Raw genomic sequence first — 15,920 nt, 5'->3', positions numbered from 1 at the left:
AGTTGTGGCTAAACGACGACGTTATCAACATACAGCTGGCTGGTTATACACTATATCGGCAAACTGGATGGACATCAGAAATAGAGGAAGGACTAAAAACTCAAATATAACTATTGTAAAATAGATTGTGTCTGTAAAATGTGTATAAGATATATAAACTGAAGGTAGAAGTCTATGTGTTTGTTGGTTTACTCCAATTGGGGGAAGGGTGGTAGGGTTTGCGGGGAATAATAAAGGTATATTCTAAAAAAAAGTATGTCTATATAGGTATGTGTATGTATATATGTGTATATGTATGCATGCGTATATGTATATGGATATATTTACCCAAAAATATATGGGAGATTGGAAATGATGCGGACAATTACATTGATGGAAGCAACATTCTTTCCGCAATATTAAGCTGATCCACCCCTTTAAAAAAAACATGTTTTAAGCAGACCACCATAGTCCCTGTGCCCAAGAACACTAAGGTAACCTGCCTAAATGACTACAGACCCGCAGCACTCACGTCTGTAGCCATGAAGTGCTTTGAAAGGCTGGTTATGGCTCACATCAACACCATTATCCCAGAAACCCTAGACCAAATCCAATTTGCATACCACCAAATCCACAGATGATGCAATCTCTATTGCACTCCACACTGCCCTTTCCCATCCGGGCAAAAGGAACACCAATGTGAGAATGCTATTCATTGACGACAGCTCAGCATTCAACACCATAGTGCCTTCAAAGCTCATCAATAAGCTAAGGACCCTGTGACTAAACACCTCCCTCTGCATCTGGATCCTGGATTTCCTGACGGGCCGCCCCCAGGTGGCAAGGGTAGGTAACAACACATCCGCCACGCTGATCCTCAACACAGGGGCCGTTCCTGTACTCCCTATTCACTCATGACTGCACGTCTACGCACGACTCCAACACCATCATTAAGTTTGCCGATGACACAACAGTGATAGGCCTGATCACCGACAACGACGAGACAGCGTATAGGGTGGAGGTCAGAGACCTGGCCATGTGGTGCCATGACAACAACCTCTCCCTCAACATGATCAAGGTAAAGGAGATGATTGTGGACTTCAGGAAAAGGAGGACCGAGCACGCCCCCATTCTCATCGACGGGGCTGTAGTGGAGCAGGTTGAGAGCTTCAAGTTCCTTTGTGTCCACATCACTAACATGGTCCAAGCACACCAAGACAGTCGTAAAAAGGGCACGTCAAAACCTATTCCCCCTCAGGAGACTGAAAAGATTTGGCATGTGTCCTCCGATCCTCAAAAGGTTCTACAGCTGCACCATCAAGAGCATCCTGACGGGTTGCATCACTGCCTGGTATGGCAACTGCTCGGCCTCCGACCACAAGGCACTACAGAGGGTAGTGGTTACAGCCCAGTACTGGGGCCAAGCTTCCTGCCATCCAGGACCTCTATACCAGGCAGTGTCACAGGAAGGCCCTAAAAATGATCAAAGACTCCAGCCACCCTAGTCATAGACTGTTCTCTCTGCTACCGCACGGCAAGCGGTACCGGAGCGCCAAGTCTAGGTCCAAGTGGCTTCTAAACAGCTTCTACCCCCAAGCCATAAGACTCCTGAACATCTAATCAAATGGCTACCCAGACTATTTGCATTGCCCACCCCTCAACCCCCTCTTTTACGCTGCTGCTACTTTCTGTTATTAGCTATGAATAGTCACTTTAACTCTAACCAACATGTAAAAATGTACCGCAATTACTTCGACTGACCGGTGCCCCCGCACATTGACTCTGTACTGGTACCCCCTGTATATAGTCTCGCTATTGTTATTTTACTGCTGCTCTTTAATTACTTGTTCCTTTTTTATTTCTTATTCTTATTCATATGTTTTAAACTGCATTGTTGGTCACGGGTTTGTAAGTAAGCATTTCACTGTAAGGTTTACACCTGTTGTATTTGGCGCATGTGACTAATAAAATTTGATTTGATTTAATTCTATAGCCTCTTTTGTCCAGTTGCCTTTCTGTGTAAATGTTCCATTTTCCAAACTCTGAACTACTAAATGAGAGGATGTAGGAAAACTATTGTGTATTTTGGGGAATTTGTGAACTTATTTGCACTGAACTGTAGTGCAACATTGCCTCTACAGTATTATATAATTTCTTATAATGAATACTGCTTTTATTCAATCATTTATGTGATGACAACTGAAAGTGTAGGCATTGTGGCAAGTATTCCAGTATTTGCCTTTTTTTAAGGTATCATTTATGTTTATAGAATAGAATGTTTTAGCAGGTGGCAGTTGTGAAAAAAGTCAGTAGTTGGATGTTGCAGAGTTAAAGGAGAAGTTTACAAAAAATCCAGAAACTCCCAAGTGATTCCTTATTTTGAAACTAGTTCAGTGGAGTTTGCCCTCTCCCGCACTCTCTCTGGAGTGCAGAACTGAGACAGCTGAAAAAAATGGTCATGTGACTTATGATGTTGCTGGATGCACTGTTGTCAGTGAATGCGTTATTCACAAATCCGTGAATTGTGGACAAATTCATTGTTAAATTGAAAACGTACAGCAGAATTAGATATTATTTTCAAAAGTACTATCGGTTTTGAGTAAGGAAATGTGTACTTTTCCACTTAAAACATTTGCGATTATTTCATATCATTATTTTATATAACCGACTGCCACACCACTGGAGATGGGTAAAACTGCTCATGTGTACCCTCGTGGAGGAAACCCTGCTCATTATATGCCCTTACATTGAGCTTGATGTCACCGTTTTTTGGGGTGGGAGAAGGAGCTTGTGCGAAAGTTGATAAAGTTAGGCCTATCGGAGGTTAAAGTTAGTTACGTAAAGTGGAAAAAGAGATGGCAGCAAGAGACAGCTGGTTTTCGGTCCTTGCCTGCACTTTATAGGCTTTGTATCATTTAATCATGGCAAGGCGACTGGAAACGTGGCCGAATACAAACAGTGTAGTAATTCCCTCAGTAAGGCAATCAAACAAGCAAAGCGTCAGTATAGAGACAAAGTGGAGTCGCAATTCAACGGCTCAAACACGAGACGTATGTGGCAGGGTCTACAGACAATCACGGATTACAAAAAGAAAACCAGCCCAGTCGATACGTCTTGCTTCCAGCCAAATTAAACAACTTCTTTGCACGCTTTTTAGGACAATACAGTGCCACCGACGCAACCAGCTTCCAAAGACTGTGGGCTCTCCTTCTCTGTGGCCAACTTGAGTAAAATATTTAAACGTGTTAACCCTCACAAGGCTGCCGGCCCAGACGGCATCCCTAGCCGTGTCCTCAGAGCATGCGCAGACCAGCTGGCTGGTGTGTTTATGGACATATTCAATCAATCCCTATCCCAGTCTGCTGTTCCCACATGCTTCAAGATGGCCACCATTGTTCCTGTTCCCATGAAAGCTAAGGTAACTGAACTATCGCCCCTTAGCACTCACTTCTGTCATCATGAAGTGCTTTGAGAGACTAGTCAAGGATCATATCAACTCCACCCTACCTGTCACCCTAGACCCACTCCAATTTGCTTACCGCCCCAATAGGTCCACAGACGATGCCATCGCCATCACACTGCACACTGCCCTATCCCATTTGGACAAGAGGAATACCTATGTAAGAATGCTGTTCATTGATTACAGCTCAGCATTCAACACCATAGTACCCTTCAAACTCATCGTTAAGCTTGAGACTCTGGGTCTTGAACCCACCCTGTGCAACTGGGTCCTGGACTTCCTGACAGGCCGCACCCAGGTGATGAAGTTAAGAAACAACATCTCGACTCCGCTGATCCTCAACACTGGGGCCCCACAAGGGTGCGTTCTCAGCCCCCTCCAGTACTCCCTGTTCACCCACGACTGCGTGGCCATGTACGCCTCTAACTCAATCAAATCAAATCAAAGTTTATTTGTCACGTGCGCCGAATACAACAGGTGTAGACCTTACAGTGAAATGCTTACTTACAGGCTCTAACCAATAGTGCAAAAAAGGTGTTAGGTGAACAATAGGTAAGTAAAGAAATAAAACAACAGTAAAAAGACAGGCTATATACAGTAGCGAGGCTATAAAAGTAGCGAGGCTACATACAGACACCGGTTAGTCAGGCTGATTGAGGTAGTATGTACATGTAGATATGGTTAAAGTGACTATGCATATATGATGAACAGAGAGTAGCAGTAGCGTAAAAGAGGGGTTGTCAGGTGGTGGGTGGCGGGACACAATGCAGATAGCCCAGTTAGCCAATGTGCGGGAGCACTGGTTGGTCAGCCCAATTGAGGTAGTGTGTACATGAATGTATAGTTAAAGTGACTATGCATATATGATAAACAGAGAGTAGCAGCAACGTAAAATGAGGGGATGGGGGCACACAATGCAAATAGTTTGGGTAGCCATTTGATTACCTGTTCAGGAGTCTTACGGCTTGGGGTAAAAATTGTTGAGAAGCCTTTTTGTCCTAGACTTGGCACTCCGGTACCGCTTGCCATGCGGTAGTAGAGAGAACAGTTTATGACTGGGGTGGCTGGGGTCTTTGACCATTTTTAGGGTCTTCCTCTGACACCGCCTGGTGTAGAGGTCCTGGATGGCAGGCAGCTTAGCCCCAGTGATGTACTGGGCCATACGCATTACCCTATGTAGTGCCTTGCGGTCAGAGGCCGAGCAATTGCCGTACCAGGCAGTGATGCAACCAGTCAGGATGCTCTCGATGTTGCAGCTGTTGAACCTTTTGAGGATCTCAGGATCCATGCCAAATCTTTTTAGTTTCCTGAGGGGGAATAGACTTTGTCGTGCCCTCTTCAAACCTGTCGTGCCCAATCATCAAGCCTACAGTGGTAGGATTACCAACAACGACGAGACAGCCTACAGGGAGGAGGTGAGGGCCCTCGGAGTGCGGTGTCAGGAAAATAACCTCTCACTCAATGTCAGCAAAACAAAAGAGATGATTGTGGACTCCAGGAAACAGCAAAGGGATCACCCCCATATCCACATCGATGGAACAGCAGTGGAGAAGGTGGAAAGTTTTAAGTTCCTCGGTGTACATATCAATGACAAAATGAAATGGTCCATTCACACAGTGTGGTGAAGAAGGCACAAGAGCCCAAGAGCGCCTCTTCAACCTCAGGAGGCTGAAGAAATTTGGCTTGTCACCGAAAACCCTCACTAACCTTTACAGGTGCACAATTGAGAGCATCCTGTCAGGCTGTATCACCGCCTGGTACGGCAAATGCACCGCCCACAACCGCAGGGCTGGTTGAGGAGACAAAATACATTGTGATAAATAAACATAGGCCATATACTGGTTTGGGCTAATGTGAAAACATAAACCCACTAACGGTCCCGCTCAGAGGTTTATGATAAGCCATCATTCAATAAAGTAGAGTTTAGCTACTCGTTGGATAACTCCATGTCTGTAAGAATTGTGGTCACATATTTGAATCCTCTGCAGCACATCTATCAGCATTGGAGTGCAATTGTCAGAACTGCATCCCCATTCTGTTGATCCTGGGGATGAGATGGGAATCCGGCTGCTGTTGCGGCCTCAGTTTCTAAAACAGCGGCTGCCATCTTAAGCTCATTTTTCCAATATTGTTTTTGTCAGAATCAAATAAATAAGGTTCGACAACATCGACACCCCTCCAGTAAGATACTCTTCCTCCTCCCTCAACTCTTTCGTCGTCAGACATGTTCTTGGTTTGTAACGTATACGCTGGGAGTCAGGAAGCAGGTGCAGAAGGAGAGTTTAATCATAAGAAAAAGGCAGATCAACAAAAGAGGATAAGCATACTGAATGTGACAAAACCAATACTGCCTGATGACTGAGGCTACTAAGGAGCGGGAGTAGGCGTGACAGTAACCACCTCCTAACGTCCAGCTCCAGGCACAGGACGATGCCGGCCAGGAGGATGGCCTCGAGGGAGAGGAGTGGGCCGGTCCTGGCGGCAGAGATGGACATCTCTGACGATGTTAGGGTCCAGAATGTCAGCCTCTTGAACCCAATAGCGCTCCTCTGGGCCGTACCCCTCCCAGTTCACCAGATACTGGAGCCAACCCCCATGACATCGGGAGTTCAGGAAGGACCTAACGGCATAGGCGGGGGTCCCATCGATGTCCAGGGTAGGCGGAGGGGTGTTGCGGGGGACGGCACCAGCCAGGGGACCAGGAACCACCGGCCTGAGGAGTGAACATGAAAAGAGGGTGGGATCCGGTAGTTGATGGGGGAATTGTAAACGTATATGTTACCTCGTTGACCCTCCAGAGGACCTTGAAGGGCCCCACAAACCGGGGGCTCAGCTTCCAGCAGGGCATTTGGAGGGGGAGGTTCCTGGTGGAGAGTCAGACTCGATGCTGGAACACGAGAGCCTAACTGTGGTGGCGGTCCGCCTGCTTCTTCTGGCGCTGGACGGCACTTTGGGGTCCACCCACGCAGACAGTGTGGTGAAGAAGGCTCAACATCACCTCTTGAACCTCAGGAGGCTGAAAAGATGTGGCTTATCACCTAAAACTTTTACAGATGCACAAGTGAGAGCATCCTGTCGGGCTGTATCACCGCCTGGTATGGCAACTGCACCTCCCACAACCGCAAGGCTCTCCAGAGGGTGGTGCGGTCTGCACAACGCATCACCGGGGGTAAACTACCTGCCCTACAGGACACCTACAGCACCCGATGTCACAGGAAGGCCAAAAAGATCATCAAGGACAACAACCACCTGAACCACTGCATGTTCACCCCGCTACCATCCAGAAGGCGAGGTCAGTACAGGTGCATCAAAGCTGGGACCGAGAGACAGAAGCTGTTTTTCAATCTCAACGCCATCAGACTGTGAACCAGCCATCACAAACACAAAGAGGTTGCTGCCTACATACAGACTTTAAATCATTGGCCACTTTAATAAATGGATCAATAGTCACTTTAATTATGTTTACATATCTTGCATTACTCATCTCATATGTAATGTTGAAATCTGAAGTTTACATACACTTAGGTTGGAGTCATTAAAACTCGTTTTTCAACCACTCCACAAATTTCTTGTTAACAAACTATAGTTTTGGCAAGTCGGTTAGGACATCTACTTTGTGCATGACACAAGTCATTTTTCCAACAATTGTTTACAGACAGATTATTTCACTGTATCACAATTCCAGTTGGTCAGAATTTACATACACTAAGTTGAATGTGCCTTTAAACAGTTTGGAAAATTCCAGAAAATGTCATGGCTTTAGAAGCTTCTGATAGGCTAATTGACATAATTTGAGTCAATTGGTACCTGTGGATGTATTTCAAGGCCTACCTTCAAACTCAGTGCATCTTTGCTTGACATCATGGGAAAATCAAAAGAAATCAGCCAAGACCTCAGAAAAACAATTGTAGAACTCCACAAGTCTGGTTCGTCCTTGGGAGCAATTTCCAAACGCCTGAAGGTACCACGTTCATCTGTACAAACAATAGTACGCAAGTATAAACACCATGGGACCACATAGCCGTCATACCGCTCAGGAAAGAGACCCATTCTGTCTCCTAGAGATGAACGTACTTTGGTGAGAAAAGGGCAAATCAATCCCAGAAGAACACCAAAGGACTTGAGAAGATGCTGGAGGAAACAGGTACAAAAGTATCTATATCCACAGTCAAACAAGTTCTATATCGACATAACCTGAAAGGCCGCTCAGCAAGGAAGAAGCCTCTGCTCCAAAACCGCCATAAAAAAAGCCAGGCTAAGGTTTGCAAATGCACATGGGGAAAAATATCGTACTTTTTTTGAGAAATGTCCTCTGGTCTGATGAAACTAAAATATAACTTTTTGGCAATAATGACCATCGTTATGTTTGGAGGAAAAAGGGGGAGGCTTGCAAGCCGAAGAACACCATCCCAAACGTGAAGCACGGGGGTGGCAGCATCATGTTGTGGGGATGCTTTGCAGCAGGATGGACTGGTGCACTTCACAAAATAGATGGCGTCATGAGGATGGAAAATGATGTGGATATATTGAAGCACCATCTCAAGACATCAGTCAGGAAGTTAAAGCTTGGTCGTAAATGGGTCTTCCAAATGGACAATGACCCCAAGCATACTTCCAAAGTTATGGCAAAATGGCTTAAGGACAACAAAGTCAAGGTATTGGAGTGGCCATCACAAAGCCCTGACTTCAATCCAAGAGAAGATTTGTCGGCAGAACTGAAAAAGCGTGTGCGAGCAAGGAGGCCTACAAACCTGACTCAGTTACACCAGCTCTGTTAGGAGGAATGGGCCAAAATTCACTCAATTTATTCTGGAAAGCTAGTGGAAGGCTACCCGAAACGTTTGACCCAAATTAAACAATTTAAAGGCAATGCTAACAAATACTAATTCCGTGTATGTAAACTTCTGACGAAGAAATAAAAGCTGAAATAAATCATTCTCTCTACTATTATTCTGACATTTCACATTCGTAAAATAAAGTGGTGTTCCTAACTGACCTAAGACAGGGAATTTGTACTAGGATTAAATGTCAGTAATTGTGAAAAACTGAGTTTAAATGTATTTGGCTAAGGTGTATGTAAACTTCCGACTTCAAATTTTATTTGTCAAATACACATGGTTAGCAGATGTTAATGTGAGTGTAGCGAAATGCTTGTGCTTCAAGTTCCAACTTTGCAGTAATATCTAACCTAACAATTTCACAACTACCTTATACACACAAGTGTAAAGGAATGAATAAGAATATGAACATAAAAATATATGAAAGAGCGATGGCCGAACGGCATAGGCAAGATGCAGTAGATGGTATAGAGTACAGTATATACATATGAGATGAGTAATGTAGGGTATGTAAACATTATATAAAGTGGCATTGTTTAAAGTGGCTAGTGATACATTTATTACATCAATTTTTTCATTATTAAAGTGGCAAGAGATGAGTCAGTATGTTGGCAGCAGCCACTCAATGTTAGTGATGGCTGTTTAACAGTCTGATGGCCTTGAGATAGAAACTGTTTTTCAGTCTCTCGGGGCCCTGCTTTGATGCACCTGTACTGACCTCACCTTCTGGATGATAGCGGGATGAACAGGCAGTGGCTCGGGTGGTTGTTGTCCTTGATGATCTTTTTGGCCTTCCTGTGACATCGGGTGGTGTAGGTGTCCTGGAGGGCAGGTAGTTTGCCCCCTGGTGATGCGTTGTGCAGACCTCACTATCCTCTGGAGAGCCTTACGGTTGTGGGCGGAGCAGTTGCCATACCAGGCGGGGATACAGCCCGACAGGATGCTCTCGATTGTGCATCAGTAAAAGTCTGGGAGTGTTTTTGGTGACAAGCCAAATTTCTTCAGCCTCCTCAGGTTGAAGAGGCGCTGCTGCGCCTTCTTCACCATGCATGTGCGTGGACTATTTCAGTTTGTCCATGATGTGTATGCCGAAGAACTTAAAACTTTCCACCTTCTCCACTACTGTCCCGTCGATATGGATAGGGGGCTGCTCCCTCTGCTGTTTCCTGAAGTCCACGATCATCTCCTTTGTTTTGTTGACATTGAGTGCGAGGTTCTTTTCCTGACACCACACTCCGAGGGCTCTCACCTCCTCCCAGTAGGCCGTCTCGTTGTTGTTGGTAATCAAGCCTACCACTGTAGTGTCACCTGCAAACTTGATGATTGAGTTGGAGGCGTGCATGGCCACGCAGTCATGGGTGAACAGGGAGTACAGGAGAGGGCTGGGAACGCACCCTTGTGGAGCCCCAGTGTTGAGGATCAGCGAGGTGGAGATGTTGTTACCTACCCTCACCACCTGGGGGCGGCCCGTCAGGAAGTCCAGGACCCAGTTGCCCAGGGCGGGGTCGAGACCCAGGGTCTGGGGTGTCAGTGGGTCTAGGGCGAGTTTGGAGGGTACTATAGTGTTAAATGCTGAGCTGTAGTTGATGAACAGCATTCTTACATAGGTATTCCTCTTGTCCAGATGGGTTAGGGCAGTGTGCAGTGTGATTGCAATTGCGACGTCTGTGGACCTATTGGGGCGGTAAGCAAGTTGGAATGGGTCTAGGGTGTGATAAGGGAATAATATGCTTAAAGGTAAATGATTAAAGAATCCAACCCTGTCACGTAACCAATTAGTAATAAGTAGTTATGTAGCCTGTATAATGAATAATTAAAGTACAAATCGAAAGGCCCATAAGGTCTAGTAGAGGCCCGGGACAAAAATGAAATGTGTGTGTGTGTTAGTGGGCCTAAGAAAACAACAAGTAGACTGTGATTGATCCGACAGCTGAGGAACTTTGAGTAACTTAGAGAAGAAAGGAACAAGCTCTAACCCTCAAGGTCTCTCTAATCTCGGGGGAAAGGAACAGACAGCACTGGGTAGTGATTAACAGTGGTGAGAACTCCAGGGAGGGATACAACTCACCTACTGTTTGTGTGGAGGTATGTGCGTAAGTGGAGAGTTAGCATAATATGAATGTCTTTGTGTAATGGACTTCAGAAGGTTCTCTGAATAAACTGTACAGACCTTTTTCAGAAAGCTGAGTCCTTGCCTAATTATTCTTAACCCAGTGTCTTACAAACCTTGGGGATTAGTCAAGGCTTATTGATTGTTAATTATTATCATTGGGATAGAAAATTCCACTGACAGGGTGTCAGGTAGGGTGGAGGTGATATGGTCCTTGACTAGTCTCTCAAAGCACTTCATGATGACGGAAGTGAGTGCTACGGGGCGATAGTCATTTAGCTCAGTTACCTTCGCTTTTTTGGGAACAGGAACAATGGTGGCCCTCTTGAAGCATGTGGGAACAGCAGACTGGGATAAGGATTGATTGAATATGTCCGTAAACACAACAGCCAGCTGGTCTGCGCATGCTCTGAGGACGCGGCTGGGGATGCCGTCTGGGCCGGCAGCCTTGCGAGGGTTAACACGTTTAAATGTTTTACTCACGTTGGCTGCAGTGAAGGAGAGCCCGCAGGTTTTGGTAGCGGGCCATGTCAGTGGCACTGTATTGTCCTCAAAACGAGCAAAGAAGTTGTTAAGTTTGTCTGGGAGCAAGACATCGTGGTCTGCGACAGGGCTGGTTTTACTTTTGTAGTCCGTGATTGACTGTAGACCCTGCCACATGCCTCTCGTGTCTGAGCCATTGAATTGCGACTCTACTTTGTCTCTATATTGACGCTTAGCTTGTTTGATTGCCTTGCGAAGGGAATAGCTACACTGTTTTTATTCGGTCATGTTTCGGGTCACCTTGCCCTGATTAAAAGCAGTGGTTCACGCTTTCTGTTTTGTGCAAATGCTGCCATCAATCCACGGTTTCTGGTTGGGGAATGTTTTAATAGACGCTGTGGGTACAACATCACCGATGCACTTGCTAATAAACTCGCTCACCGAATCAGCGTATTCATCAATGTTATTGTCCGACGCTATAAAGAACATATCCCAGTCCACGTGATCGAAGCAATCTTGAAGCGTGGAATCCGATTGGTTGGACCAGCGTTGAACAGACCTGAGCACAGGTGATTCCTGTTTTAGTTTCTGTCTATAGGCTGGGAGCAACAAAATGGAGTCGTGGTCAGTATTTCCGAAAGGAGGGCGGCGGAAGTTAGAATAACAATGATCCAGGGTTTTGCCAGCCCGGGTCGCTCATTCAATATGCTGATAAAATTTAGGGAGCCTTGTTTTCAGATTAGCCTTGTTAAAATCCCCAGCAACAATAAATGCAGCCTCAGGATATGTGGTTTCCAGTTAACATAGAGTCCAATTAAGTTCTTTCAGGGCCGTCGATGTGTCTGCTTGGGGGAGATATACACGACTGTGATTATGATCGAAGAGAAGTCTCTTGGTAGATAATGCGGTCGGCATTTGATTGTAAGGAATTCTAGGTCAGGTGAACAAAAGGACTTGAGTTCCTGTATGTTGTTATGATCACACCAGGTCTCGTTAATCATAAGGCATACACCCCCGCCCTTCTTCTTACCAGAGAGATGTTTGTTTCTGTCGGCGTGCTGCGTGGCTGTACCAACTCTGATGACGTATCCCGAGTAAGCCATGTTTCCGTGAAACAAAGAACGTTACAGTCTCTGATGTCTCTCTGGAAGGCAACCCTTGCTCGGATTTCGTCTACCTTGTTGTCAAGAGACTGGACATTGGCGAGTAGTATGCTCGGGAGCAGTGTGCGTGTCATAAGCGTCGTAATGATCGGACCAAACTGCAGCAGGGATGTGAATCATCTTCTTGATTTATTAAAGAAATGAACACTGAACAAAAGAACGACGAAAAACAGTCCTGTAAGGTACATAGACTATACATGGAACATAAACCAAAAACCCCGAAACACACTAAACAAACACATCCCTGCCACGTCCTGACCAAACTACAATAACAAATAACCCCTTTTACTGGTAAGGACGTGACAGCGCGATGTAACCGTCTACTGAGCCTGACCAGAAGACCGCTCCGTCTGCCCCTTCTGCTGCGCCGTTGTTTTGGGTCGCCAGCTGGGATCCGATCCATTGTCCTGGGTGGTGGACCAAACAGAGGATCCGCTTCAGGAAAGTCGTATTCCTGGTCGTAATGTTGGTGAGTTGACGTTGCTCTTATATCCAATAGTTCCTCCCGACTGTATTTTTTATTTATTTCACCTTTTATTTAACCAGGTAGGCTAGTTGAGAACAAGTTCTCATTTGCAACTGCGACCTGGCCAAGATAAAGCGTAGCAATTCGACACATACAACAACACAGAGTTACACATGGAATAAACAAAACATACAGTCAATAATACAGTAGAACAAAAGAAAACAAAAAGTCTATATACAGTGAGTGCAAATGAGGTAAGTTAAGGCAATAAATAGGCCATGGTGGCAAAGTAATTACAATATAGCAATTAAACACTGGAATGGTAGATGTGCAGAAGAGGCTTATGTAATAAAACCTAAGATTTCCTGGGGTAACAATGTAATAAATAACACATAAAAAAACTAAATACCGCATAGTTTCCTAGGAACGTGAAGCGAGGCGGCCATCTCTGTCTGCGCCGGAAGTAAGCCTCTGTCTAAGAAGCTGAATGTCAGACAACTGTATTATTCTGTATTTTATACCATCTATTGCATCTTGCCTACATCGCTCGGTCATCACTCATCCATAAATATATTCTTATTCCATCCCTGTACTTACCGTAATTTCCGGACTATTAAGCGCACCTGAATATAAGCCGCACCCACTGAATTAAAAAATATATATTATTTTGAACATAAATAAGCCGCACATGTCTATAAGCCGCAGGTGCCTACCGGTACATTGAAACAAATGAACTTTACACAGGCTTTAACGAAACACGGCTTGTAACAAAAATAAATAGGCTTTAACCAAACACGGCTTGTAACAAAAATAAATAGACTTTAACGAAACACGGCTTGTAACAAAAAAAAAATAATTAGCAGTAATCTTTAGTTGTCTTTTTGCACTGAGTCAATTCCTCACGCTGCTGTTTCCAACGTCTTATCATCGACTCATTAAGACCAAGCTCCCGTGCAGCAGCTCTATTTCCTTTTCCAACAGCCAGATCAATCGCCTTCAACTTGAAAGCTGCATCATATGCATTTCTCCGTGTCTTTGCCATGATGAGGGTGACAAAATGACTACTGTAATCAGAATGATGGGAAGTTTGAGAGCGCTCGATTTAATCTAAACAGTAAACAAAAAAGTTGTTTGACCGTAACCCGTTCGGCAATTTCATTGGTCTAATGAAAGCTTCATGCCGCCAAAAAACTGAGCACGTCACAGAATGTGTTTTTTGGAAGAAAAAAAATTGAAAGCGGGAAAAATCCATATATTAGCCACGTCATTGTTTAAGCCGCGAGGTTCAAAGCCTGGGAAAAAAGTTGCGGCTTATAGTCCGGAATTTACGGTAGATTTGTGTGTATTAGGTAGTTGTTGTGGAATTGTTAGATTACTGTTAGATATTACTGCACTGTCGGAACTAGAAGCAAAAGCATTTAGCTACAGTCACAATAACATCTGCCAACCATGTGTATGTGACCAATAAGATTTGATTTGATTTTGAGCCTCACGTGAGCAGCGTTCCAAACCTCCTATGCACGCCGTAGTCACTTGTCCACCGCAGGGACTTCGGTTTGCCTCGAGGTCCACGAGGCCATGGCCAGCTGAAAACCCAGGACACACTGGAAGGGAGTCAGCCCGGTGGAGGAGTGACATTCCTTCTCTCATCCATCATCACTCCCTGCGGACTGATCCAGTATCCCAAGAAGGAGACAGCGACCTGATGGCACTTCTTTGCTTTCACATACAGGCGGTTCTCCAGGAGGCGTCCCAGAACTACTCGGACGTGGGCGATGTGATCCTCCAAGGTGGCAACGTAGACCAGGATGTCGTCAATGTACACGACCGTCTGGCGCCCTCGTTTACGAATGCCTGGAACACTGACGGAGTATTGGCTAATCCGTAAGGCATCACCAAGTACTCATAGTGCCCAAACATCGTGCTGAAGGCTGTTTTCCATTCAACCCTGTTGCAGAGCCTCCTGGATGTACTTCTCCATGGCCTTGGTTTCAGCCACCGACAGAGGGTAGACGCGGCTGCGTAGAGCCTGCAAGCAGGCCGATGGCACAGTCCCAGGGATGATGAGGAGGGAGACAGGTGGCGCGGTCTTGGAGAAAACCTCCCGGAGATCCTGGTAAACCTCTGGGATGTCAGGCTGGAGGTCAACCACCCTTAACCAACATTGAACCACAGGGTAAGGGAAAGCAGGTCCTTCGGCATCCGGGTTCCCAGGTGGTGATTTTCATCCTCGAGTAGCAGATGGTGGGGTCATGACGTTGGAGCCACGGGAGGCCGAGGATGACTTTGTGTACGGTGTGGTGATGAGGAGGGGAAGGCTTTCTTGGTGAATGGGTCCAATGGTTATGGTGAATGGTGCTGTGATGTGCGTGATTGTACCAGATCCCAATGGTCGATTATCCAGGGCTAGAACCGGAAAAGGAGAGGAGAGCAGATACAAGGGGGTGTTCAGGGAGGAGGCGAGGGCCTAATAGATTAAATTCCCCATGGCGCCGGAGGCCCCTAGAGCTGAAGAGACAACACATGAGGGACGTCCAGCCAGTGAAATGGAAACCAGGAACGGTTTGGCGGAAAGCGATGATGGAATACTCAAGCCTACTGCGGGAGACGGATGATTATGGCCCCGTGGACTCAGGGTTGGGATGCACCGGACACCGCTGAAGCTGGTGCCCCTCCTGGCCGCAATAGAAACAGAGCCCCAGCTGTCTCCGGCGACGGGGAGGTGTGTGGCCCCTACCTCCATGGGTTCAGGCTCTGCCTCAGGATGGCCAAAGGAGGAGGGCGAGAGGCGAAGGGGAACGTCGGCGCTCCCGAAGAAGGTTGGCCAGACGGATGGCCATTGCAATGAGCCCGTCTCACGGAAAGGTGGTAGTTCCGGCACGTCAACTCCATCTGGACCTCCTCGCACATTCGTCTTCGGAATAGGGTGTGTAGCGCCGGCTCATTCCATCTGCGGGAGGTTGCCACGGTCCAGCAGGGTGCAGTCTGGGCACTCTGCGGGAGTTGGAATATTCACTCACCTCCCTCTCTGCAGAAGGTGAGTTTAATTAATCATTAGAAAAAGGCAGATAAACAAAACAGGAGAAGTGTACTGAATGTGACAAAACCAATATTGCCTGATGACTGAGGCTACTGAGGGCTAAATAAAGGGAGAATAATCAAGGTGATGATGAGGTCCAGGTGTGCGTAACTATGGGGAACAGATGTGCGTAATGATGGTTGCCAGACCAGTGGTTAGTAGACCCCCCCCCCCCCAAAAAAAAAATGTAATCTGTAACATCAAGCTTTATATACGGGCATATCATGATGTTTCTACGTAGCAGGGTTTCCCCCACGAGGGCGCTCATGCTACCCATCTCTGCTGCTGTCGGCTACATAGTCGGCTACATAGCGTAATGATATAAAATAATCTCAAACATTT

This window comes from Salmo salar, chromosome 05 (assembly GCF_965601325.2).
Source record: "Salmo salar chromosome 05, fSalSal1, whole genome shotgun sequence".
Taxonomy (NCBI): Eukaryota; Metazoa; Chordata; class Actinopteri; order Salmoniformes; family Salmonidae; genus Salmo; species Salmo salar.
Note: the sequence above shows the minus strand (reverse complement) of the source record.